The sequence below is a fragment of the Phoca vitulina genome, unplaced genomic scaffold (assembly GCF_004348235.1).
Source record: "Phoca vitulina isolate PV1807 unplaced genomic scaffold, GSC_HSeal_1.0 scaffold44, whole genome shotgun sequence".
Lineage (NCBI taxonomy): Eukaryota > Metazoa > Chordata > Mammalia > Carnivora > Phocidae > Phoca > Phoca vitulina.
In genome coordinates, this window is record NW_022589747.1 from 9,499,799 (window position 1) to 9,525,417 (window position 25,619).

A 25,619-nucleotide genomic window follows, 5' to 3' on the forward strand; every position below is an offset into this window, starting at 1 on the left:
GAGCATGTTGGCCATTTGTATCTCTTCTTTGGAGAAGTATCCAAGTCATTTTGAATCAGGTTGGTTGGTGTTGAGTTTTGGGAGTTTTCTATCTATTCTGGATATTAATCCTTTATTAGATATGTGATTTGCAAATATTTTCTCCCATTCTGTGAGTTGCCTTTTTACTCTGATGATAGTGTCTTCTGATACAAAATATTTTAAAATTTTCATGGAGTCGATTTCTCTAATTTTCCTTTTGTTACCTGTGCCTTTAATGTTATATCAGAAATCATTGCCGGGGCGCCTGGGTGGCTCAGTCGTTAAGCGTCTGTCTTCGGCTCAGGTCATGATCCCAGGGTCCTGGGTTCGAGCCCCGCATCGGGCTCCCTGCTCAGTGGGAAGCCTGCTTCTCCCTCTCCCACTCCCCCTGCTTGTGTTCCCTCTCTCGCTGTGTCTCTCTCTGTCAAATAAATAAATAAAATCTTTAAAAATAAATAGATAAAAAATAAAAATAAAAATAAATAAAATTAAAAAAAAGAAATCATTGCCAAATCTGATACCACAAAAATTTGTCCTATTTTCTTCCAGAAATTTTATTGTTTTAGGTCTTATTTTGGTCCTTGACCCATTTTGAGTTAATGTGGATATCCAGTTTTCCCAGCACCATTTGTTGAACAGACTATCCTTTCCCCATTGAATGGACTTGACATTCTTGTCAAAAATCATTTGACTATACATGTGAAGGTTTATTTCTGCGGTCCCTATTTTATTACATTAGTTGATATATCTGTCTTTTTGCCAGTACCACACTGCTTTGATTGCCTATAGCTTTGTAATCAATTTTGAAATCAGGAAGTGTGAGTCCCCCTCCTCTCTTGTTCTTTTTCAAGATCGATTTGGCAATTCATGGTCCCTTGATATCCCATGAATTTTAGGATGAGTTTTGCTATTTCTGCAAAAAAAAAAGTCATTGGAATTTTTGTTGGGACCGAATTGAATCTATATATTAGTTTCGGTGGTATTGACACTATAATGAGATTAAGTCTTCTAATACATGAACATGGGATGCATTTCCATTTATTTATGTCTTCTTTAATTTCTTTCAGCAAGGTTTTATAGTTTTCATTGTGCAAGTTTTTCACCTCTTTAGTTAATTTCTAAGTATTTTATTCTATTTAATGCTGTTGTAAAATTATTTTTGTCATTCTTTTCAGATTATTCATTGTTAGTGTATAGAAATGCAAGTGATTTTTGTGTGTTGACTTTGTCCTGCTACCTTCCTGAATTCACTTATTAGTTCTAATAGTTTTCTGTAGGGTTTTTAAATTTTCTACATATTAGATCAGATCATCCACGAACAGAGATAATTTTACTTCTTCTTTTCCAATTTGGGTTTTTATTTCTTTTTCTTGTCTAAATGCATTGGCTACCACATTGGGCTCTGTGCTGTGTGTAGGGTCTGCTTGGGATTCTCTCTCTCTCTCTGCTTCTCTCTCTAAAATAAATTTTTTAAAAACTAAAAAAATAATTAAAAAAATAAAAATAAATGCATTGGCTAGATCTTCCAGTACTATGTTGAATAGAAGTGGTGAAAGTGGGCATCTTTGCCTTGCTCCTGATCTTACAGGAAAAGCTTTCAGCCTTTCACCATTGAGTATGATGTTTGCTGTGTTTTTCGTATCTGACCTTTATGATAATGAGGTAGTTTCCTTCTGTTCCCAGTTTTTATCATGAAAGGGTGTTGAATTTTGTCAAATGCTTTTCCTATATCAATTGAAGTGATCGTGTAGTTTTTTTTCCCTTGAGTCTCTTGATGTGGTACATTAAATTTATCAGTTTCCATACTGAACCATCCTACTTGGTCATGGTGTATATCCTTTTCAATATGCTGCTGAATTCTGTTTCCTAGTGCTTTGGTGAGTATTTTTTCATCAAGGCTAATAAGGGATATTCATCTGTATTTTCCTTTCTTATAGTGTTTATGTGTGGCTTTGGTATCAGGGTAATATAGGCCTCATAGAATGAGTCAGGAAGCATTCCTTCCTCTTCAATTTTTTGAAAAATTTGAGGATTGGTACTAGTCCTCTTTTAATGTTTGGTAGAATTCACCAAGTGAAGCCAGCAAATCCAAGGTTTTTCTTTCTGTGGGGATTTTTGATTACTGATTCAATCTCCTTACTAGTTATACAGATCTCTTCAGATTTTCTATTTCTCCATGATTTAGTCTTACTAGCTTTTGTGTTTCTAAGAAAATGTCCATTTCATCTAGGTTATCCAATGTGTTAGTGTACAATTGTTCTTAGTATTCTCTTACAGTCCTTTTTATTTCTTTAGAATAGATAGTAATGTCTCTACTTTCATTTCTGATTTTAGTAATTTGAGTCTTTTTATTTTTTTCCTTAGTTCATCTAGCTAAAGGTTTGTCAATTTTGCTGATGTTTTCAAAGAATAAACTTTTGGTATCATCCATTTTCTCTATTATTTTTCTCTTCTCTCATTTATTTCTGCTCTAATCTTTATTATTTCCTTCTTTCTGCTAGCTTTGAGTTTAGTTTGTTGTTCTTTTCTAGTTCCTTAGGTTGTAAAGTTAGGTTGTTGACTTGGAATCTTTTTTTATTTTTATTTATTTATTAGAGAGAGAGTGCACAAGCAGAATAAGCAGGGAATTGGCAGGTGAAGGGAAAGGGAGAAGCAGGCTCCCTGCTGAGCAGGGAGCCAGACGTGGGGCTCAATCCCTGGATCCTGGGATCATGACCTGAGCCAAAGGCAGATGCTTAACGAACTGAGCCACCCAGGCACCCTTCCTTCTTTTTTTAAATATAGTGTTTTTAGCTATAAATTTCCACCTTAGTACCATTTTTACTGTGTACCATAAATGTTGTGGGTTTTTTTTTTCATTAATCTTTAAGTATTTTCTAATTCCCCTTGTATTTTCTTCTTTAATCTACCGGGTATTTAAAACATGCATTGTTTAATTTCCACAATTTTGTGAATATTCCAGTTTTGTTTTTGTTATTGACTTCTAATTTCATCCCATTGTGGTCAGAGAAGATACTCTGTATGATATCTATCCTTTTAAATATATTGAGACTTAATTTGTGACCTAATATGGTCTGGAAAATGTCCAATGTGCACCCGAGAAGAATGTGTAATCTGTTATTGTTGAGTTGAGTATTCTGTGTATGCCTATTAGATCTAGTTGGTTTATTGTGTTCTTTAAATCCTCTATTTCATTATTTATATTCTGTCTGGTTGTCCTATCCATTATTGTGAGTGGGGTATTAAAGTCTTCAACTATTATTGTAGAATTGTCTGTTTTTCCCTTCAATTCTGTCAGTTTTTGCTTCATATATTTTGATGGTCTGTCACTAGGTACATGAATGTTTATAATTATTATTTATTCTTGCTGTATTGAAACTTTCATTAATATATAATGTCCATCTCTGCCTCTTGTAAACTCTTCTGTTTTAAAGTCTATTTTGTCTGATATTATTACAGCTACCTCTGCTTTCTTTTGATTACTATTTGCATGGAATATCTTTTTTCCATCCATTTACTTTTGACCCGTTTGTGTCTTTGGTTCTCGTCTGAGTCTCTTGTAGAAAGCATGTGTTTTTATCCATTCTGCTAATCTCTGTCTTTTGATTGGAGAGCTTAATCCATTTACATTTAAAGTAATTACTGATGAGGAGGGACTTAACTTCTGTCACTTACTATTTGTTTTCTACATGCCCAATAGCTTTTTTTGGTCCCTCATTTCCTGTAACTACCTTCTTTTTTTAGTTGACTTTTTGTACTGAAATGTTCAAATTCCATTCTCATTTCTTTTGTGTGTATTCTATAGCTATTTTCTTTGTAGTTACCATGGGAATTACATTTAACAACCTAAAATTATAACACTGTAATTTGAATTTCTATCAGCTTAACTTCAATAACGTACAAAAGCTATTCTCCTTTACAGTTCTGTCCCCCCTTCCTTTTGGTTGCTGATGTCACAAAATTATTTCTTTATACTTTGTGTGCCCTAAAACATAAACTAATGATTTTTAAAATGCATCAGTCTCTTAAATTGTCTAGAAAATATGACTTAGACTTACAAACCAATGTTAGAGTAATACTAACTTTTACAGTAACAATATACTTTCTTTAAATATATAAGTCTCTTAAATCATATAGAAAACAAAGTGCAATTACAACCCATTTTTACAATAATAGTAACTTCTATAATTTTGCATATATTTACCTTTATTGAGATCTGTATTTCTCTCTATGGCTTCAAGTTACTATCCAGTGTCCTTTCATTTCACTTTGCAGGACTCCCTTAACCATTTCTTGCCGAGTTTGTCTGGTGGTTACAAACTCCCCCAGCTTTTGTTTATATGGAAAAATATTAATTCTTCTCTCATTTTTTTTCTCTCTCACTTTTGAAGGACGATTTTGTCAGTATTCTTGTTTTTTTTTTTTTCTTTTAGCATTTTGAATATAGCCACCTACTACCTTATGGCTTCCAAAGTTCTTGATGAGAAATCTGCTGATAATTTTATTGAGGATTCCTTGTATATGAAGCTTTACTTCTATCTTGCTTCTTTCAAGATTCTCTTATTGTCTTTGCCTTTTGAAAGTTTGATTACAATGTTTCTTGCTGTGGGTCTCTTTGAGTTCATCATACTTAGAGTTCATTGAGTTTCTTGGAAATTTATATTTATGTCTTTCATCAAATTTGGGAAGTTTTCAGCCAGAATTTCTTCAAATATTCCCTCTGCCCCTTTCTCTAGTCTCCTTCTGGGACTTCCACGTTGCATATATTGTTCTGTTTAATCCATTAGGTTTTGTTCACTTTTCTTCAATGTTTTTTTCTGTTTCTCATCCTCATTATTTTCATTGTCCTATTTTCAAGTTTGCTAATTCTTTCTTCTGTTTGCTCAAGTCTGTCTTTGAATCCCTCTAGTGAATTTTCCATTTCAGTTATTGTAGTTTTCAGCTCTAGAACTTCTTCTTGGTTTCTTTTTAGGTTTTCTGTCTCTTTAGTGGTGTTTCCATTTTGTTCACATATCATTTTATTTACTTTATCTACATCTTCCTTTAGTTCTCTGAACATATTTAAGACAATTGTTTTAAAGATTTTTCTAGTATATCTACTTTTTCAAGGACAATTTCTGTTATATTTTTTCCTCTGAATGAGCCATACTTTCCAATTTCTTTGTATGCCTTATGATTTTTTTTGTGTGCGACACTGATCATTTGAATCTAATAGTGTGGTAATGCTGGAAATCAGATCCTCCCCCTTCCCCAGGGTTTGCTGATTTTAGTTATTTTTATTATTTTTAAAATTTTTGTAGTTTGCTTTGTGGTGAGGATTAGGCTGAGGTGTAAATTTAAGGTCTTCTCAGGTCTTTTTTGAGGCTTTTCATAGAAATGTGCAACCACTTTCTAATTTTCCCATAGATGCAGTTGTTTTTTATGTCCTAATCTTTAATGTCTGGCCCCCCCAAAAGGGAAAAAGGCAAAAGAGGAATGGGGGGGAAAGGCATTGGCCCTATAATTCCCCGAAAGTTACTTCAGTTGAGGTGGACAGGGCTTGCAACAATGAAGGGAATTGCAACAATAATGGCTACCCACCTCTTAGTCTGAACTTCTATGATTTTAATTGGCAATCAGTGATCAGAGTACAGATATTTTGCAGACAGACTCCTGGCTTCTGCAAGCTGCATGTAAGCTGCTACAGGGACACATGCCTAGCTGCCTGCCATGTGGCTGGGGTTAGGGGATGGGGAGCCACTACAGTGCTAAGAGCTGAAATTAGCACAATTTACCAAATCCAAGTCTTCCCCTGTATGTTGCAAGCCTTCATCAGACTCTAGAATTCCAAAAATAGTTGCCTCAGACAGATTCTGCCAGTGCACTTATTGTCCAAATGGGGAAACTGATTTCTGATTCTTCCTATTCTACCATCTTCCAAGAATCAGGACTCTGGCCAATAACTATAATTACATTACAATAACTATAGTTACATTTCTATACACTAACAATGAGGCAGAAAAAAGAGAAACCAAGGCATCGATCCCATTTACATTTGCACCAAAAACCAGAAAATACCTAGGAATAAACCTAGCCAAAGAGGTAAAGGATCTGTGCTCTGAAAACTATAGAACACTTATGCAAGAAATTGAGGAAAACACAAAGAAATGGAAAAACATTCCATGCTCATGAATTGGAAGAACAAATATTGTTAAAACATCTATGCTCCCCAAAGCAATCTACACATTCAGTGCAATCCCTATCAAAATACCATCGACATTTTTCACAGAGCTGGAACAAACAATCCTAAAATTTGTATGGAAACACAAAGACCCTGAATAGCCAAAGGAATGATGAAAAAGAAAAACCAAAGGTGGTGGTATCACAATTCAGGACTTCAAGCTGTTTTACAAAGCTGTATCATCAAGACAGTATGGTACTGGCATAAAAACAGACACATAGATCAATGGAACAGAATAGAGAGCCCAGAAATGAACCCTCAACTCTATGGTCAACTAATTTTCATCAAAGCAGGAAAAAATATCCAGTGGAGGGGTGCCTGGGTGGCTCAGTCAGTTAAGCTTCCGACTCTTGATTTTGGCTCAGGTCACGATCTCGGGGTCGTGAGTTCGAGCCCCATATCAGGCTCCACGCTCAGTGTGGAGTCTGCTTCAGATTCTCTCTTTCTCTAAAATAAATAAATAAAATATTTTGGAAAAAAAATCCAGTGGAAAAAGGACAGTCTCTTCAACAAATGGTGTTGGTTCTATTGGACAGTCACATGCAGAAGAATGAAACTGGACCACTTTCCTATACCATACACAAAAATAAATTCAAAACGGTTGAAAGACATAAATGTGAGACAGGAAACCATCAAAATCTGAGAGGAGAACACAGTCAGCAATGTCTTTGACCTCAGTTGTAACAATTTCTTACTAGACACATCTCCAAAGGCAAGGGAAACAAAAATAAAAATGAACTATTGGGACTTCATCAAGATAAAAAGCTTCTGCACAGCGGAGGAAACAATCAACAAAACTAAAAGGTGACTATAAAGAACTTATCAAACTCAACACCAAAAAAATAATCCAGTTACAAAATGGGCAGAAGACATGAACTGATATTTCTCCAAAAAGACATAAAATGGCTAACAGACAAATGAAAAAATGCTCAACATCACTCTGCATCAGGGAAATACAAATCAAAAGCACAATGAGATACCACCTCATACCAGTCAGAATGGCTGTATTAACAACTCAGGAAACAACAAATGTTGGCAAGGATGCAGAGAAAGGTGAACTCTCTTACACTGTTGGTCAGAATGCAAACTGGTGCAGTCACTCTGGAAAACAGTATGAAGGTTCCTCAAAAAGTTAAAAATAGAGCTACCTTATGACCCAGCAATTGCACTACTAGGTATTTATCTAAAGGATACAAAAATATTAATTCAAAGGGTCATATACACCCCCAATGTTTATGGTAGCATTATCCACCTTAGCCAAATTATGGAAAGAGCCCTAATATCCATCGAATGATGAATGGGTAAAGAAGATATGGTATGTATATGTGTGTTTATATTTATATATATAAGCAAATATAATGGAATATATATATATATATATATATATATATATATATATATATATATATAATGGAGTATTACTGAGCCATCAAAAAGAATGAAATCTTGCCACTTGCAATGATGTTGATGGAATTAGAGTGTATTATGCTAAGTGAAATAAATCCGAGAAAAATACCATATGATTTCACTCCTCTGCAGAATTTAAGAAACAAAACAGATGGGGGCACCTGGGTGGTTCAGTCAATTAAGCATCTGACTCTTGATTTCAGCTCAGGTCATGATCTTAGGGTGGTGAGATCAAGCCTGGTGTCAGTCTCCGCCCTGAGCATGGAACCTGCTTAAGATTCTCTCTCTCCTCACATACTGGGTCACAAATCAGGTCTCAACAAATACCAAAAGATTGAGATTATTCCCTGCCTATTTTCAGACCACAACGCTTTGAAACTGGAACTCAATCACAAGAGGACATTTGGAAGGAACTCAAACACTTGGAGATTAAAGAGCATCCTACTAAAGAATGAATGTGTCAACCTAGAAATTAAAGAATTAAAATAATTCATTGAAACTAATGAGAATGAGGGGCGCCTGGGTGGCTCAGTCGTTAAGCGTCTGCCTTCGGCTCAGGTCATGATCCCAGGGTCCTGGGATCGAGCCCCGCATAGGGCTCCCTGCTCGGCGGGAAGCCTGCTTCTCCCTCTCCCACTCCCCCTGCTTGTGTTCCCTCTCTCACTGTCTCTCTGTCTGTCAAATAAATAAATAAAATCTTAAAAAAAAAAAAAAAAAGAAACTAATGAGAATGAAAACAAATCAGTTCAAAACCTCTGGGATACAGCAAAGGCGGTCCTAAGAAGGAAGGACATAGCAATCCAAGCCTCTCTCAAAATATTAGAAAAATCCCAAATACACAAGCTAACCTTACACCTAAAGGACCTGGAGAAAGAACAGGAAATAAAGCATAAACCCAGCAGGAGAAGAGAAATAATAAAGATTAGATGAGAAATCAATGAAAGAGAAACCAGAAGAACAGTAGAACAGATCAATGAAACTAGAAGTGGTTCTTTGAAAGAATTAATAAGATCAATAAACCTCTGGTCAGACTTATCCAAAAGAAAAGAGAAAGGACCCAAATTAATAAAATCATGAATGAAAGGGGAGAGACTGCAACCAACACCAAGGAAATACAATTTTAAGAACATATTATGAGTAGGTATATGCCAACAAATTAGGCAATCTGGAAGAAGGGGCTGCATTCCCGGAAACTTACAAACTACCAAGACTGAAACAGGAAGAAATAGACATTCTGAACAGACCAATAATCAGCAAGGAAATTGAAGCAGTAATCAAAAGCCTCCCAAAAAACAAGAGTCCAGGACCACATGGCTTCCCAGGGGAATTCTACTGAACATTTAAAGAAGAAATAATACTTACTCTACTGAAGCTGTTTCAAAAACTAGAAATGGAAGGAAAACTTCCAAACTCGTTCTATGGCCAGCATTACCTTGATCCCATAACCAGACAAAGACCCCTGTCAAAAAGAATTACAGACTAATATCCCTGATGAACATGGTTGCCAAAATACTCACCAAGATACTAGCCAATGGGATCCAACAGTACATTAAAAGGATTATTCACCACGATCAGGTGGGATTTATTCTTGGGATGTAAGGGTGGTTCAACATTCACAAATCAATCAGCATGATAGATAACATTAATAAAAGAAAGGATAGGAAACATATGATCCTCTCAATTGATGCATAAAAAGCATTTAACAAAATACAGCATCCTTTCTTGATTAAAACTCTGCACAGTGTAGGGATAGAGGGAATATACCTCAATATCATAAAAGCCATCTATGAAAAGCCCACAGTGAATATCATTCTCAATGGGGAAAAACTGAGAGCTTTTCCCCTAAGGTCAGGAACACAACAGGGATGCCCACTCTCCCCAATATTGTTCAACATAGTACTAGACGTCCTCGCCGCAGCAATCAGATGACAAAAAGAAATGCATTCAAATTGGCAAAGGAGAAATCAAACTCTCTGTCTTTGCAGACAACATGATACTTTATGTGGAAAACCCGAAATTGCTAGAACTCTACCCCCAAATTGCTAGAACTCATACAGGAATTTGGCAACGTGGCAGGATACAAAATCAATGCACAGAAATCAGTTGCATTTCTATACACCAACAATGTGTCTGAAGAAAGAGAAATTAAGGAATTGATCCCATTTACAATTGCACCAAAACCCATAAGACACCTTGGAATAAACGTAACCAAAGCGGTAAAGGATCTCTACTCTAGACACTACAGAACACTTATGAAAGAAATTGAGGAAGACACAAAGAGATGGAAAAGCATTCCATGCTCATGGCTTGGAAGAATAAACATTGTTAAAATGTCTATGCTACCCAGAGCAAGCTACATATTCAAAGCAATCCCTATCTAAATACCATCAACATTTTTCACAGAGCTAGAACAAACAACCTAAAATTTGTATGGGACCAGAAAAGACCCCAAATCGCCTGGGGAATGTTGAAAAAGAAAACCAAAGCTGGGGGCATCACAATGCCTGACTTCAAGCTATATTACAAAGTTGTGATTGTCAAGACAGCCTGGTACTGGCACAAAAAAAGACATATAGATCAGTGGAACAGAATAGAGAGCCCAGAAATGGACCCTCAACTCTCTGGTCAACTAATTGTTGACAAAGTGGGAAAGAATATTTAATGGAAAAAAGACAGTTTCTTCAATAAATGGTGCTGGGAAAATTGGACAGCCACTTGCAGAATGAAACTGGACCATTCTCTGGGAGAAGATATTTGCAAATGACATTACAGATAAAGGTCTGGTATCCAAGATCTATAAAGAACTTCTCAAACTCAACACCCAAGAAACAAATAATCCAGTCAAGAAATGGGCACAAGACATGAACAGACACTTTCAAAAGAAGACATACAAATGGCTAACAGACACATGAAAAAATGTTCCACATTACTTGCCATCAGGGAAAATACAAGTTAAAACCACAACGAGACCCACCTTACACCAGTTAGAATGGCTAAAATTAACAAGACAGGGAAGAACAAATTTTGGTGAAGATGTGGAGAAAGGGGCACCCTCTTACACTGTTGGTGGGAATGGAAGCTGGTGCAGCCACTCTGGAAAACAGTACCGAGTTTCCTCAAGATGTTAAAATTAGAGCTACCCTATGACCCAGCAATTGCCCTACTGGGTGTTTACCCAAAGATACAGATGTAATGAAATGAAGGGCACCTGCAACCTGCACCCCAATGTTCATAGCAAAAATGTCAATAATAACCAAACTGTGGAAGGAGCTGAGACGTCCTTCAATAGATGAATGGATAAAGAAAATGTGGTTCATATATACAATGGAATATTACTCAGTCATCAGAAAGGATGAATACCTACCATTTGCATCGACATGGATGGAACTGGAGGGTGTTACGCTAAGTGAAATAAATCAATCAGAGAAAGCCATTATCATATGGTTTCATTCATATCTGGAATATAAGGAATAGCACAGAGGATCATAGGGGAAGGGAGGGGAAACTGAATGGGAAGAAATCAGAGCGGGAGACAAACAATGAGAGACTCTGGACTCCGGGAAACAAATTGAGGGTTGCAGAAGGGAGGTAGTTGGGGGGATGGGGTGATGGGCATTAAGGAGGGCACATGATGTGATGAGCACCGGGTGTTATACACAACTAATGAATCATTGAACACTACATCAAAACCTAATGATGTACTGTATGTTTGCTAATTGAACTTAATAAAAAACAAAACAAACAAAATAAAGCAAGAACTGGGGTTTGCCCTCAAGCAAAAAGCCATACAAATGGGAAACTCACTGTGTCCCATTTCTTTTCTTTTTTTTTTTTTGACAAAAGCATTAACTCTTCTCCAGCATATACCTTCTTGTGCTGTTCTCCCATTATCTTCAGGTAGTTATTTTTTTCTACTTGGCCCAGAGTTTACAGTTTTTACCTGTAGGAGGGTTGCTCCAATAGGAAGTACTCAGCTATTACTAGAGGCAGAATCCCTTTCTTTTTCACTAATGCCTATAGGATCTGCGCTGATTTCTTTTCTCTCATTCCTGATATTGGTTAATTTGTGTCCCCCCCACCTCTTTTTTTTGATTGATCAGATCTTTAGCTAGACGTTTACTAATTTTATCTTTTAAAAGAACATTTTCTATTCAATTAATTTCCAGAAGTATCTTTATTTCCTTTGTTCCTAGTTTTGTTTTTTTCCCCCTAATTTCTTAAAGTGGAAGCTTAAATAATTTAGATTTTCCTTTTTTCTAATATAGACATATAAAGCAATAATTTTTTCCTCTAAGCACCACTTGCACTGTGTTCTACACTTTTGGATATGTTTTTATTTTTATTCAGTTCAACATATTTATCAGTTTCCTTGTGATTTCTTCTTTGACCCATAGTCTATTTAAAAATATGTTGTTTAGGGCACCTGGGTGGCTCAGTTGGTTAAGCGTCTGCCTTCAGCTCAGGTCATGATCCCAGGGTCCTGGGATAGAGCCCCACATCTGGCTCCCTGCTCAACGGGGAGCCTGCTTCTCCCTCGGTGCTTTCCCCTGTTCATGTTCTCTCTCTCTCTTTCAAAAAAGTAAAAAAACTTTAAAAAATAAAAAAAATGTTGTTTAATTTCAAAATATTTGGAGTTTTCCCTCATACCTTTCTGTTATTAACTTCTAATTTAACTGTTATATATTATATATATTATAAATATAATTATGTTATTCTAATTTAATTATGTTATATAATTGTACTAGTCACATAACATATTGCATGATTTTAATCTATGTAAATTTATTGAGATTTGTTTTATGAACCCAGGCGCATACTTAATAGGAAAATTCTAGAGCTATCCCATTAAAAGTAGAATAAGACAAAGAAGCCTACTGTCTTTCACTATTTATTAAATATTTTTATTGGAAATAACTAGCCAATACAATTAGATATGAAGAATTAGAGGTATAAAATTTGGAAAGGATTAAGGTAAAACTTTATTTCAATGACATGATTGTAATCACAGAAAATCTAAAAGAATCAACTCCAAACAATAAAACAACTTAGTAAGGTAGTAGAATATTAATATGCAGAAAATGATACTTCCATGTAGAGGAACAACTGCTGTATATAGTAACTCTATTCTGATTTGATAGTTCTAGGCAGCTGCTGAGAGATAGACTAGATATGCTGGATTTGGTCCTGTTGCCGTTGGTGCATTTCTCAAAGTAGCCATTTCACCACATAATATTACGCCTCATTGACAGCACTATAGTAAACCCCTCCTCATCTCTCTACCTCCTACCCCTGCCCTGGCTCCTTGGAAGTTAAGAGGTAGCAAAACAGATCCTTTCCCTAAATATATAGGAAAGAGAGAGAAAGTATCACATAGGATACTTGTGGCTGTAAGAAGTAGAATTCCTGTCTCAAGCTGACTTAACAACTAATATTTTTGTGCGCTTACAACATCACCAGTGCTACCTAACCTCATTTAATCTTCATATAATCTCTATCAGAAAATAAGGGAACATATTAGATATCCCCCCAAGAACTTCATTAACAGGGGAGCTCCAGGTTTGAAATGACATTAAACTTACTAGTCTGGTTATGGAACATATCAAATTTAGGTGACCCACGAATACTGAGACTACTTTTTGGAGGAAAGGTACTTGGACTTCAAACTTGACATTAAAAAAGTACATGATAATAGTAATATTGGTGATGATGATGTGGGAAAACAAAAGCAGAAGAAAAATTAATTTCCTTACTAGTTGCCCACTGACAAGTCCTTCAAACAGGCAGAGTGACATTCCTCGAGGGACCCACCTGCCTGGATGTTGACACTTTGCTAAGGGCAAAATGCAATCTTAGCCTGACCCCTAGCACCCTGTGAGTCTTCTAGAACATAAAATTCCTTTGGAAACTTCCTTTATCTTTACTCCCCAAGATACATGTTAGCAATCATCCCCCAAGCATATGACCCAGGGATATACATCTGAATGGTCTCATGACTAAGGTGTTTTTTTTTTAAGATTTTATTTATTTATTTGACAGAGAGAAACACAGTGAGAGAGGGAACACAAGTGGGGGGAGTGGGAGAGGGAGAAGCAGGCTTCCCGCGGAGCAGGGAGCCCGATGCGGGGCTCGAACCCAGGACCCTGGGATCATGACCTGAGCCGAAGGCAGACGCTTAACGACTGAGCCACCCAGGCGCCCTGCCTAAGGTTTTATAAGACAGTAATAAATGACCTTTTCCCAACAATAAATAACCCCCTCAAGGTCCTGGAAACCTTGTTTCCAAAATTCCTTAGAGACTTATGCTATCCCTAACCCCTTCCCAACTTGAAGGTATATCATCACCACCCCTTACCGACCCCATTGCAGCTTTCTGCCCGCAGGTCCCTGTCCGTGTACTTTAATAAAACCACCTTTTTGCACCAAAGACCTCTCAAGAATTCTTTCTTGGCTGTTGACTTAGAACTCTAACATCTTTCCTACATCAATGACAGCAATGGAATGTTCAAAATGAAATTAAGGGTAACTAACCCTTAGTGATTACTTACAAAGTGCCAGACCCTACCTAAGTGCTTTACATCCTTACAACAAATTTAAGAGATTAATTCTGTTGTTATTCATTTTACTACTCAGGTAATTTACATTTTTTTTTCCTTCTTACCCTTGCATTCCCTGGAGCACAGCAGGCATTTAATAAGTATTTGGTGAATAAAAGGAAATTTAATGTTGCCAAATTTCTCAGCCGAATGGGGCAAGACGGACTTCAGAGCCAGAATGGGACTCAGATGGCGGGTGGTTTCAAGTCCTTGGAGGTCAGCCCAAGCGCCAGATCCCCACCAGGAGCCATATAAGCCGCTGGTTTAAATTTCCTCGACTAGCGCTGCTGGACTGAATTGTATGCTGGGGGCTAACGGGACGCAGAAAACAGAAAGAGGGGATCTGAGGAGACCACACCACTCCCGGTGCGAGTCCGAGCGTCCGGGCAGCTGAAGCCACCACCCCACGTCCACCAGCGACTCTCAGCGTGGCATGCGGGTTTTCTGGACCAGGGTCTGGAGCCGGGCGGCCGGCCGGCCCTGACGCTCTAGGCCCGCGAGGATGACGCACCGGAAGTCTCCACTGCTCTTCGCCGGCGTGCGGGCCTGCGGACTTTTCCCGCCCACTCTGCTGCCTCCGGAGGCAGAGCACGCGCGTTCCGCGGCTTGTTGCTCGGATCCCGGCCAGGTTAGATTCCGCGTGGGTCCAAGCGCCCCGTCCCTTTTACCCTTGGAAATTTTGTTCCCATAGTCTGGGCGGCTGCGTTTGCGCTCCGTGTGGGCCGCTGCCAGGGTAATGTCCTCAGGGATTACCTCCCGGCGGCTTGCGCCGCCGCCCGGTTGCGACCTCCCCGCTGGTCGCTTGGTGCCTGGGGGCCCTTGCTGGTCTCAGCGCCGCGGGCTGCTACAAGGTGCTTCCTCCCTCTCGGGGTTATGGGGCCGCGAGTGCTGACCGCGACCCTGCCCTGCAGTCCGTGCGGAGCGTTCCTAGGAGCCCTTGTGGAGAGTTGGGAGCCCTCCCTGAGAGGTGGAACTGGGCACTTCGTGGATGGTCCTGAGTTACAACAGTGTGAGCAAGACCCTGCCGAGATGATGGTAGAAAAGAGTTTTCTGGGAAGTGGTCGTAGTGATTTTTGTCCCCATCACACTTGCACTCATACGGGGTCCTGACCATAGAGATGATTTTTGTTGTTGGGGACAGGACATACGTGCATGTGTGAATGTCAGTCCGTGTGTTGTGTATAATATTAAAAATCCATAAAGATTCTTACATTTTAATACTTGCTTCTTGAATCTTTCTCATTCTTACCTGTGGGTTATTGCTCCACGTTTAAGGCATTTTGTTGCTCTGTTTCACCTTTGTGTAGAAGTAACGACTCTACTTAAACTTTGCACATCCAAAGCACAGATCTGATTGTGTTGTTCTCATGCTCGGAATCTTACTGGCCTTCCCGTTGATTTAGGATAATACAGATTCCTTAGCCTGGCTTCCAGACCGTTCAATGTCTTGCTAATGCTGAGTGTTCCGTCAACCCCTTTCCTGGAAAACACCTGCACATACAGGCCGAATGCTCCAGCAATGCCAACGCGGTAATTTCATCACTTAGGATATGACAAAGTTTTACAATGGTTTACCTGCCTTTTGAAGCTTATTTTCCGTTCTGTCAAAATTTATTGAATTCCTAATATTCCCAGGCACTGTTTTAGGAGCTTAGGGGTATATTGGGAAAAAAAAAAATCCTTGTAGAAAGTATCAGCTTAATTGAGATATAGTTCACATACCCTAGAGTTTACCCGTTTAAAATATACATTGATTTTTAGTACATTCACAAAGTTGTGCAGCCATTTCTGCAAAACATTTTCATCACCCCCAAAAGAAGCTCTGTACCTATTAGGAGTCTTCTGATCTTTCCCCTACCCCACCCCACTCCTACCTCTATGCAACTGCTAATCCGTCTACATATATGCCTTTTCTGGACAATTCATATAAATGAAATTATGCAATATGTGGTCTTTTTTGATTGTTGTCTTTCACCTAACATTGGTGTTCATCCATGTTGTAGCTTGTATCAGTACTTCATTCCATTTTATTGCTAGATAGTATTGTATGGATATACGACCATTTATTTATCCGTCGGTTAGCTGGTAGACGTTTGAGTTTTGGCCATTATGAATAATGCTGCTACGAACATTCATGTACAGGTTTTTGTGTGAACATCATTTTTTTTTAATTTATTTTTTATTTTATTTTTTAATTTACATTCAATTAGCCAACATACAGTAACATTAGTTTTGATGTAGTGTTCAATGATTCCTTACTTATAACACCCAGTGTTCATCAGATCGCGTGACCTTAATGCCCGTCCCCCAGTTACCCCATCCCCCACCCACCTCCCTTTCCACAACCCTGTTTGTTTCCTGGAGTCCAGAGTCTCTCATGGTTTGTCTCCCTCTTTGATTTCTCCCCATTCAGTTTTCCCTCCCTTCCCCTATGGTCCTCTGTGCTTCATGTTTTCATTTCTCTTGGGTATATACCTAAGATTAGAATCGCTGGGTAATAGGGTAATTCTGTTTCACATTTTGAGGAACTGCCAGACTGTTTCTCAAAGCAGCTATACCATGTTATGTTCCCATCAGCAGTATATGAAGGTGCTGATTTCTTCGTATTGTTGCCAACACTTGTCATCGCCTGTTTTTTAATTCTAGCCATCCTATGTGACGTGATGAGCACTGGGTGTTATACGCAACTGATAAATTATTGAATACTACATCTGAAATTAAGTATGTACTATATGTTGGCTAATTGAGTTTAAATTAAAAAAAATTCCAGTGGTTAAAAAAAAAAAATTCTAGCCATCCTAGTGGGTGTGAACTGTGTCTCGTTTTGATTTGCATTTCCTTGATGGCTAATGATGTTGAGCATCTTCTCACGTGCTGTGGGCCATTTGTATATATGCCTATTCATATCCTTTGTCCATTTTTATTTATTTATTTTTTTTAAAGATTTTATTTATTTATTTGAGAGAGAGAGAGAATGAGAGAGAGCACATGAGAGGGGGGAGGGTCAGAGGGAGAAGCAGACTCCCTGCCGAGCAGGGAGCCCGATGCGGGACTCGATCCAGGGACTCCAGGATCATGACCTGAGCCGAAGGCAGTCGCTTAACCAACTGAGCCACCCAGGTGCCCTCCTTTGTCCATTTTTAAAATTAGATTATCTTTTCATCATGGAATCCTAAGAGTTCCTTTTTTTTTAAGATTTTATTTTTAAGTAATCTCTACAATGTGAGACTCAAACTCATAACCTAGAGATCAAGAGTTGCATGCTTCACCGACTGAGCCAGCCAGGTTCCCCTGTAAGAGTTCCTTTTATATTTGAGGTACAAGTCATTTATTAGGTATATGACAGTCTTGTACATTATGATATAATTCCTTTAAATGAAAAGCACATGAGGTTAATTTTTACCGTTCTTGGAAACCAGGTTATAGGTCTGTGGGGGTAATTCAGAGAGTCAGTTGAACAACAACTTTAATGTGTAGAAGACCAGGCCCAGGAGAACATGCTGTGAAGAACCTGTGAGCAGCATTTTAAGAGTTGAGAAATGAAGCAGGGGGAAACAGTTTATATAATTTGTCTATTCCTTATCGAGTTTTGTCTTTTCCTTATTGATTGATAGGAATTCTTTGTGTAGAGAATTGACTGTTCTCATTGACTGTTAGATATGTGGCAGGTATTTTTGCTCTGTTTGCCTGTTAACTTTGTTTTGTATCTTTTACTATACTAATGTTTTGCATTTTTCTGTTGTCAGGACTGTCAGTCTTTTCCTATAAAAGGCCTCCAGGTGGCAGTTTGGGATACTGTTCTTAAATTATAGGGATTATATAAACTGACACTGGTTAATGTGATGTCCCTGGTACTATATTTAACTTTATAGCTTTCATTGTTTCAGACACTGGTGCCTCCCTATCTCTCTGCCTTGAAAAATACACTATAATCTACTTTAGCTTTGTTGGTTCATTTGACAAACATACTCCTAGAAGCTATTCCCATGTTCTCTTATTTAGATTTCTGATAGCCATATTGGACAGTTGGTCATCAAATAGTGGGTACTTACCTCATACTAGCAGAAGTTTATTTAAGGATTTTATGTTTGCAGAGCTTGAATGTAACTATGCTGGTCCTATATTGATTGGGGCATGCTGGAGATAGTAGTTTTATAAAATCCTATTAAAATTATTTTCATATTTTTCTCATCTCATTGGATTAAAGGTAGTGGTAAAAAAGTATTTTTAGGATCTCTGAACATTTTGAGAAACTGAGGAAAGCTATATAACAAAGCTCCCTAGAAAAAGTTGCATCTCTATTTTACATACAATGTCCAAGGCTTCATTATTACCCTTTGGCCTGATTTGTTAGGAGGACTCTTATATTTCTTGACGCAGTGTTTGTTTGCCTCAGGTTTTTTTTTTTTTTTTTTTATAAATATTATTAAAAAATATACATATCATGAAATCTAGCATTTTAAACATTTTTACATGTACAATTCAGTGACCTTGGGTACATTTATGTTATTGTGCAACCATCACCACCATCCTCTCCAGAACTTTTATCTTCCAAACTGAAACCCTGTTCTCATTAAATAGTAACTCCATATTGCCCCTCTCTCCAGTTGTTGGCAACCACCATCCAGTTTTTGTCTCTGAGTTTGACTATTCCAAGTACCTCATATAAGTGGAATCATACAGTATTTGTCCTTTTATATCATGTAGCATAATGTCTTTAAGGTTTATCCATGTTGTTGTATATTGCAGAATTTCCTTCCTTTTTAAGGTTGAATAATATCCCACTGTATGTGTATATCACATTTTGTTTATCTACCTATTAGTTGATAGACATTTGAGTTGTTTCTGTCTTTTGGCTTTTGTGAATAGTGGTGTTATGAGCATTGGTACACAGATATCTGTTTGTGTTCTTTTGGGTGTGTACCCAGAAGTGGAATTACTGGATCATAGAGTAATTCTCTGTTTAATTGTTTTGAGGAACTGCACATACATTTCAGTGTTTTTTGTCATTCACATAAAATATGAAATTTAAAAGAATGGAATAGTTCAGACATATATTGTCATGTTTACCTTTCTATAAATATAAATTCAAAGAGCCATCTCCTAATCGAAGGGATATAGAAGTTTTTGTCTTAGGACATGGGGCTCTTTGAGCTTATTAAAATTATTAGAATTCAGACTAAATGAAAGGTTTACCTCAATAGTTTCTCAAATCCTAAACTTCTTTGTAATTCATGCTCTTGTTTTTCTTAATTCTGTGTTTTTAATGTTTGGGGACAAGTTACCCATCATGGCAGACTCTAAGATGGAGGTGATTTTGCATACTTGTATAGTTCCAAAGATCTGGATTACTCTCTCATTATTCCGTTGCTCTAGATGGATACTTTGGCAATTACTCTGGTATGCTGTGAATACTGCTGCTTTTGACAAGTGAGTTTTCCTCCCCCACTGCAAAAATATCCATGATATTTATTAGGGAAGAATGGGAAACTGCTATTTGCTGTGGGGTATGGGCTGTAACAATGATGAGGGAATACTAAGGAGTTTGTGAAAGATGTTGCAGTTGGAGGAGGGGGTGTTAGGGAGGGTCTAACAGGCAGCAGGCAATTTCAATTTTCTAAGGTTTGGTTGAACTATACTGTTGTCTTTTTTCCTACATTTCCCCATTGGTCTCAGGGAAGTCACAGTTATTCAGAGGGATCCCAATACCCACAAAAATGTACAGTTCCAACATCAGGGGACTACTTGAAAAAATAATGGTACAGTGATAAATATAATTTATTTCTTTTGCATGTGGCTGTCCAATTATCATTTCCCCACTGTGTGTTCTTGCCTCCTTTGTCATACACTAATTTACCATATAAGTATGGTTTTATTTCTGTGCTCATTTCTGCTCCACTGACCTGTGTGTCTGTTTTTGTGCAAGTACCATACTGTTTTGATTACTGTAGCTGTGTAATATAGTTTGAAATCTGAGATTGTGATACCTCCAGCTTTATTCTTTATCCAGATTGCTTTGGCTATTCAGGGTCTTTTGGGGTTCCATACAAATTTTGGGATTATTTGTTCTAGTTCTGTGAAAAATATTATTGGTATTTTGATGGGGACTGCATTGAATCTGTAGATTGCATTGGGTAGTATGGACATTTTAACAATATTAATTCTTCCAATCCATGAACATGGAATATCTTTTCATTTATTTGTGTCATCTTCAATTTCATTCACCTGTTTCTTACAGTTTTCAGAATACAGGTCTTTTACTCCTTTGGATAAATTTATTCCTTGGCCTCGGCATTTTATCTTTATGATGAATTGTAAATGGGATTTTTTCCCCTTAATTTCTCTTTGTGCTAGTTTATTATTAGTGCACAAAAATGCAACAGATTTTTGTATATTAGTTTTGTGTTCTGGAATTTTACTGAATTCCTTTATTCTAATAGTTTTTTTGGTGTAGTCTTTATGGTTTTCTATATGTAGTATCATATCAATTGCTAATAATGACAGTTTTACTACTTCTTTACCGATTTGGATGCCTTTTATTTATTTTTCTTGCCTAATTACTGTAACTAGGACCTCTAGTACTACGTTATATGAAAGTGGTAGGAGTAGGCATCCCTGTCTTGCTCTCGATCTTAGAGAAAGAGCTTTCAGCTTTCACCATTGAGTATGGTATTAGCAGTGTGTGTTTTTCAGAAATGGACTTTATTATGTTGAGGCATGTTCCCTTTATACCCACTTTGTTGAAAGTTTTTATCATGAATGGATGTTGAATTTTGTCACATGCTTTTTTTGCTTCTATTGAGATGATCATATGATTTTTGCCTTTCATTTTCTTAATGTGATGTATCATGGTTGATTTATTTGGGGACATTGGACCATCCTTACATCCCTGGAACAAATCCCACTTGATCATGGTGAATAATCCTTTTAATGTGTTGTTGAATTCAGCTTACTAATATTTTGTTGAGGATATTTGTATCATGTTCATCAAGGATATTGTTTACAATTTTTTTCCTTTTTTTTTTGTGCTGTCTTTGGTTTTGGTATAAGGGTAATGCTGGCGTTAAAAATGAATTTGGAACCATTTCTTCATCTTTGAATTTTTGGAATAATTTGATCTTTAAATGTTTAGTAGAATTCACAGTGAAGCTGTCTGGTCCTGGACTTTTATTTATTGGGAGTTTTTTGAATCCTGATTCAATTTCATTACTAATAATCAGTCTGTTTAGATTTTTTATTTCTTCCTGATTCCATTTTGGAAAAATGTATGTTTTTAGGGATTTAATAATTTCTTTTAGGTTGTCCAATTTGTTGGCATATAATTATTTATAGTAGTCTCATGATCCTTTGTGTTTCTGTGGTGTGGGTTATAGCTTCTATTTCATTTCTGATTTTATTTTAGTCCTCTTTTTTTCTTGATGAGTCTGGCTAAAGGTTTATCAATTTGTTTGTCTTTTCAAAGAACCAACTCTTGGTTTCATTGTTCTTTTCTATTGTTTTTTAGAGTCTTTACTTCATTTATTTTCAATCCGATCTTTATTATTTGCTTCCTTCTACTAACTTTGGGCTTTGTTTATTCTTTTTCTATGTTCTTTATGTGTACAGTTAGATTGTTTATTTGAAATTTTTCTTGTTTCTTGAGATGAGCCAGGCCTATATTGCTATAAACTTCCCTCTTAGTACTGCTTTTGCTGCCTTCCAAAGATTTTGAACCATTGTGTTTCCATTTCCATTTTATTTCATGTTTAGCCTACATGTGTTTGTGTTTTTTCCAGTTTTCTTCTTATAATTGATTTCTAGTTTCATACTGTTGTGGTCAAAAAAGATGCTTGAATTATCTCAGTCTTCTTAAATATTGAAATTTGTTTTATGGCATAACATGTGATCTGTCCTGGAAAATGTTCCATGTGCGTTTTAAAAGAATGATGAGTCTTGTTTTTTATCCATTCAGTCACCCTTTGTCTTTTAATGGAAAATTTTAGATCAATTATGTTTAAAGTGATGATTGATATAGGTATGTACTTACTGCTATTTTAATTGTTTTCTGGCTATTTTAATTGTTTTCTGGCTATTTTGTAGTTTTTCTGTTCCTTTCTTCTCTTGCTCTCTTCTTTTGTGATTTAATAAGTTTCTTTAGTGGTATGCTTTGATTCCTTTCGCATTATCTTCTGTGTATCTACTATTTTTGCTTAGTGGTTACCATGAAGCTTACATATAAAAACATATTTATGACAGTCTATCTTAAGTTGATTAACAAGTTTAAATGTATTCTAAAGCTCCACATTTTCTCTTTCTGCCATGATTTATGTTTTTGATTATACATTTTACATCGGTTTATCTTGTGTACTCTTTAATTATTTTAATTACAGTTATTTTTACTATTTTTGTCTTTTAACTTTCACACTAGCTTTATAAGTAATTAATCTCTACCTTTACTACATATTTACTTTTCTCAGTGAGATTAATAATTTCATATGTTTTCTTTTTAAATTAACGCCCTTTGTTTTCAGCTTAAAGAAATCTTTTTAACATTTGTTGTAAGGCCAACTTAGTGGCAATGGACTCTTTTAGCTTTTGCTTGTCTGGAAGACTTTTTATCTTCCCTTCAATTCTGAATGATAACTTTGCTGGGTAGAGTATTCTTGGTTGGAAATGTTTTTCTTTTAGCACTTTGAACATATTGTGGTACTTGTTGCTGGCCTACAAAGTTCCTTTTCTTTTTTTTTTTTAAGATTTTTTATTTATTTATTTGACAGAGAGAGACACAGTGAAAGCAGGAACACAAGCAGGGGGAGTGGGAGAGGGAGAAGCAGGCTTCCCGCTGAGCAAGGAGCCCGATGTGGGGCTCGATCCCAGGATGCTGGGATCATGACCTGAGCCGAAGGCAGATGCCCAACAACTGAGCCACCCAGGTGCCCCTGGCCTACAAAGTTCCTGATGCAAAATCTGCTGATACTCTTATGGGGGTTCCCTGTTGTATAAAGAATTATTTTTCTTTTGCTCCTTTTAGATTCTCTTCTTGTTTTTAACTTTTGACATTTTAATTATAATATATCTTGATGTGGATCTCTTTGGGTTTATTTTATTAGAAACTCTGTATGCTTCATGGATCTGGATGTCTGTTTCCTCAGGTTACATAAGTTTTCCCCTATTATTTCTTCAAGTAAATTTTCTGCCCCTTTCACTCTCTGTTTTCTTTCTGGGTCCCTTACAATGCAAATGCTAGTCTACTTGATGTTGTCCCAGAAATCCCTTAAGGTATCTATAGTTTTTTTCATTATTTTTTTCTTTTTGGTGCTCTTAGTGGGTAGTTCCTCTGCCTTGTCTGCAAGTTGATTGGTCCTTTCTTCTTCTTCATCTAGTTTGTTGTTAAACCCCTGTAGTGTATGTTTCAGTTTAAATATTGTATTCTTTAATTCTTTGACTTCTTTTTGGAATTTTCCTATATTTTCTACATCTGTTGAAATTCTCACTGTTCGTCCATTCTTCTGAATTTGGCGAGCATCTTTATGACCTTTATGATCTTAACTTTGAACCCTTTATCAAGTGAATTACTTATCTCTGTTTTTATTAAGTTTTATTTTCTGCAGTCTTCTTCTTTCATTTGGAGCATATTCCTCTGTTTCTTCCTTTTGCTTGCTTAACTTTCTGTGTTGGTTTCTATACATTAGACGAAACAGCTACTTCTCTCGGTATTGAAGTGTCGGCGTTGTGTAAGAGATGAACCTTATTGTTCAGCTTTTGCCCTAGGTCATAGTTGTCTCTCAAAGCTTTCTGATTGCCCAAGTAGCCCATTTTATTCTTAGTAGCTCCCAGTAGTTGAGGGTGTCTAAGACCAGTGTGCCAAAGGGGAGGACCTCAGTCAGCACCTAGATTCAGGTGATTGGTTGGAAGCCAGACCCTCAAGCAACAGCTTTGAAAGCATGCAAATACATATATATATATATATATATATAGAGAGAGAGAGAGAGAGAGAGAGAGTCAGTCGCGTGGGACCACTAATGTAAGCCCTGCTGGCTACCAGAGCCAGGCAGTTTGGGATGTCCCCTTGCCAAGAGTCACAAAAAGCAGGACTCAGATGAATGTAAACTTTCTGGGAAATACTAGTGAGCTGTAGCAAGGCACAGGGAGAGTGTAAAAATGGTGTCCTCCAGTTTGTTTCTTAGGAGTACTTGTGTAGCCTTCCGATGTGTGCCAAACCTGAAGCTCCAGGACCACCACATAGGCCTTCCATGAAAAGGCAAGGGGCATGTTTCAGTTTGCTGTCTGGGTAGTGTCCTGGGGGTGGTAGCCTGCCAAGGTATGTTTCCAATTATTCTGGTCCTGTGGGACCCAGGAAATGCAAGCTCCCATTGCCACCAGAGCCAGGCAATCAGCAGATATCTCCCGGGAGTCAGATGCAAAAATCAGGGACCAGACTCTTTACTAATAGTTTTTATCAAGGGTGGTGGGCAAGAAAGTGTAAAATCAACACAGTTCCTTTTCATGTTCTTTCAGAAATTCACAAATTTCCTCACAAACTTGGTTGGGAATAAAAACATTTTGTTAGTGATGTTTTCCAACAGGTGGCAGTGTGGTACTGTAGTAGGGCATAATAATAAAGACTGTAATGCTGCTGCTGCTGCTTTTTTTTCTTTTAAAAGTTTTATTTATTTGAGAGAGAGACAGCGAGAAAGAGCATGAGCAGTGAGGAGAGGGAGAAGCAGGTCCCCTGCCGAGCAGGAAGCCCGACGCGGGGCTTGATCCCAGGACCCTGGAATCATGACCTAAGCCGAAGCAGACGCTTCACCGACTGATGAGCCACCCAGGCATCACTGTAATGCTTCTTATCAACTGGAAAATAATCGCTTTAAGCTTTTACTTCAGAAAAACAATTAAGAATTTTTTTATATAAGTTTTTATTTTAATTCCAGTTAGTTACATACAGTGCTGTATTAGTTTTAGGTGTACAGTATAGCATTCAACAGTTCCATACATCACCCTGTGCTCATCTTGACAAGTACACTCCTTAATCCCCACCACTTATTTAACCCATCCCCCACCAACCTCCCCTCTGGTGACCATCAGTTTGTTTTCTGTAATTGAGTTTGTTTCTTGCCTTGTCTGTCCTTCTCCCTCTCTTATTTGTTTCTCTTTGCTTGTTTTGTTTCTTAAATTCTACATATGAGTGAAATCATGTGGTATTTGTCTTTCTCTGACTGACTTATTTCACTTGGCATTATACTCTATAGCTTCATCCATGTTGTTACAAATGGGAAGATCTTACTCTTTTTTATGGCTGAATAGTTTTCCATTATTTATTTTATATATATGTATATATGTATATACACACACACCACATCTTTATCCATCAATTGATGGACACTTGGGCTGCTTCC

The 25,619-nt window shown here is 37.2% G+C and overlaps 1 protein-coding gene across 9 annotated transcripts in view; it reads left to right on the forward strand.

Annotated features, from left to right (window-relative positions):
- The window catches only part of LOC116648530 (cytochrome c oxidase assembly factor 1 homolog), a 131,120-nt gene that overhangs the window by 1,082 nt on the left and 104,419 nt on the right, over positions 1-25,619 (forward strand). For 3 of the 9 annotated variants that reach the window (XM_032430551.1, XM_032430558.1, XM_032430552.1), the window contains exon 1: positions 13,903-14,869. The exons of 4 other annotated variants lie outside the window; for them this stretch is intronic. The gene's annotated coding sequence lies outside the window, so the exon portion shown is untranslated. 2 more of the 9 variants (XM_032430550.1, XM_032430561.1) reach the window with 2 other exon arrangements.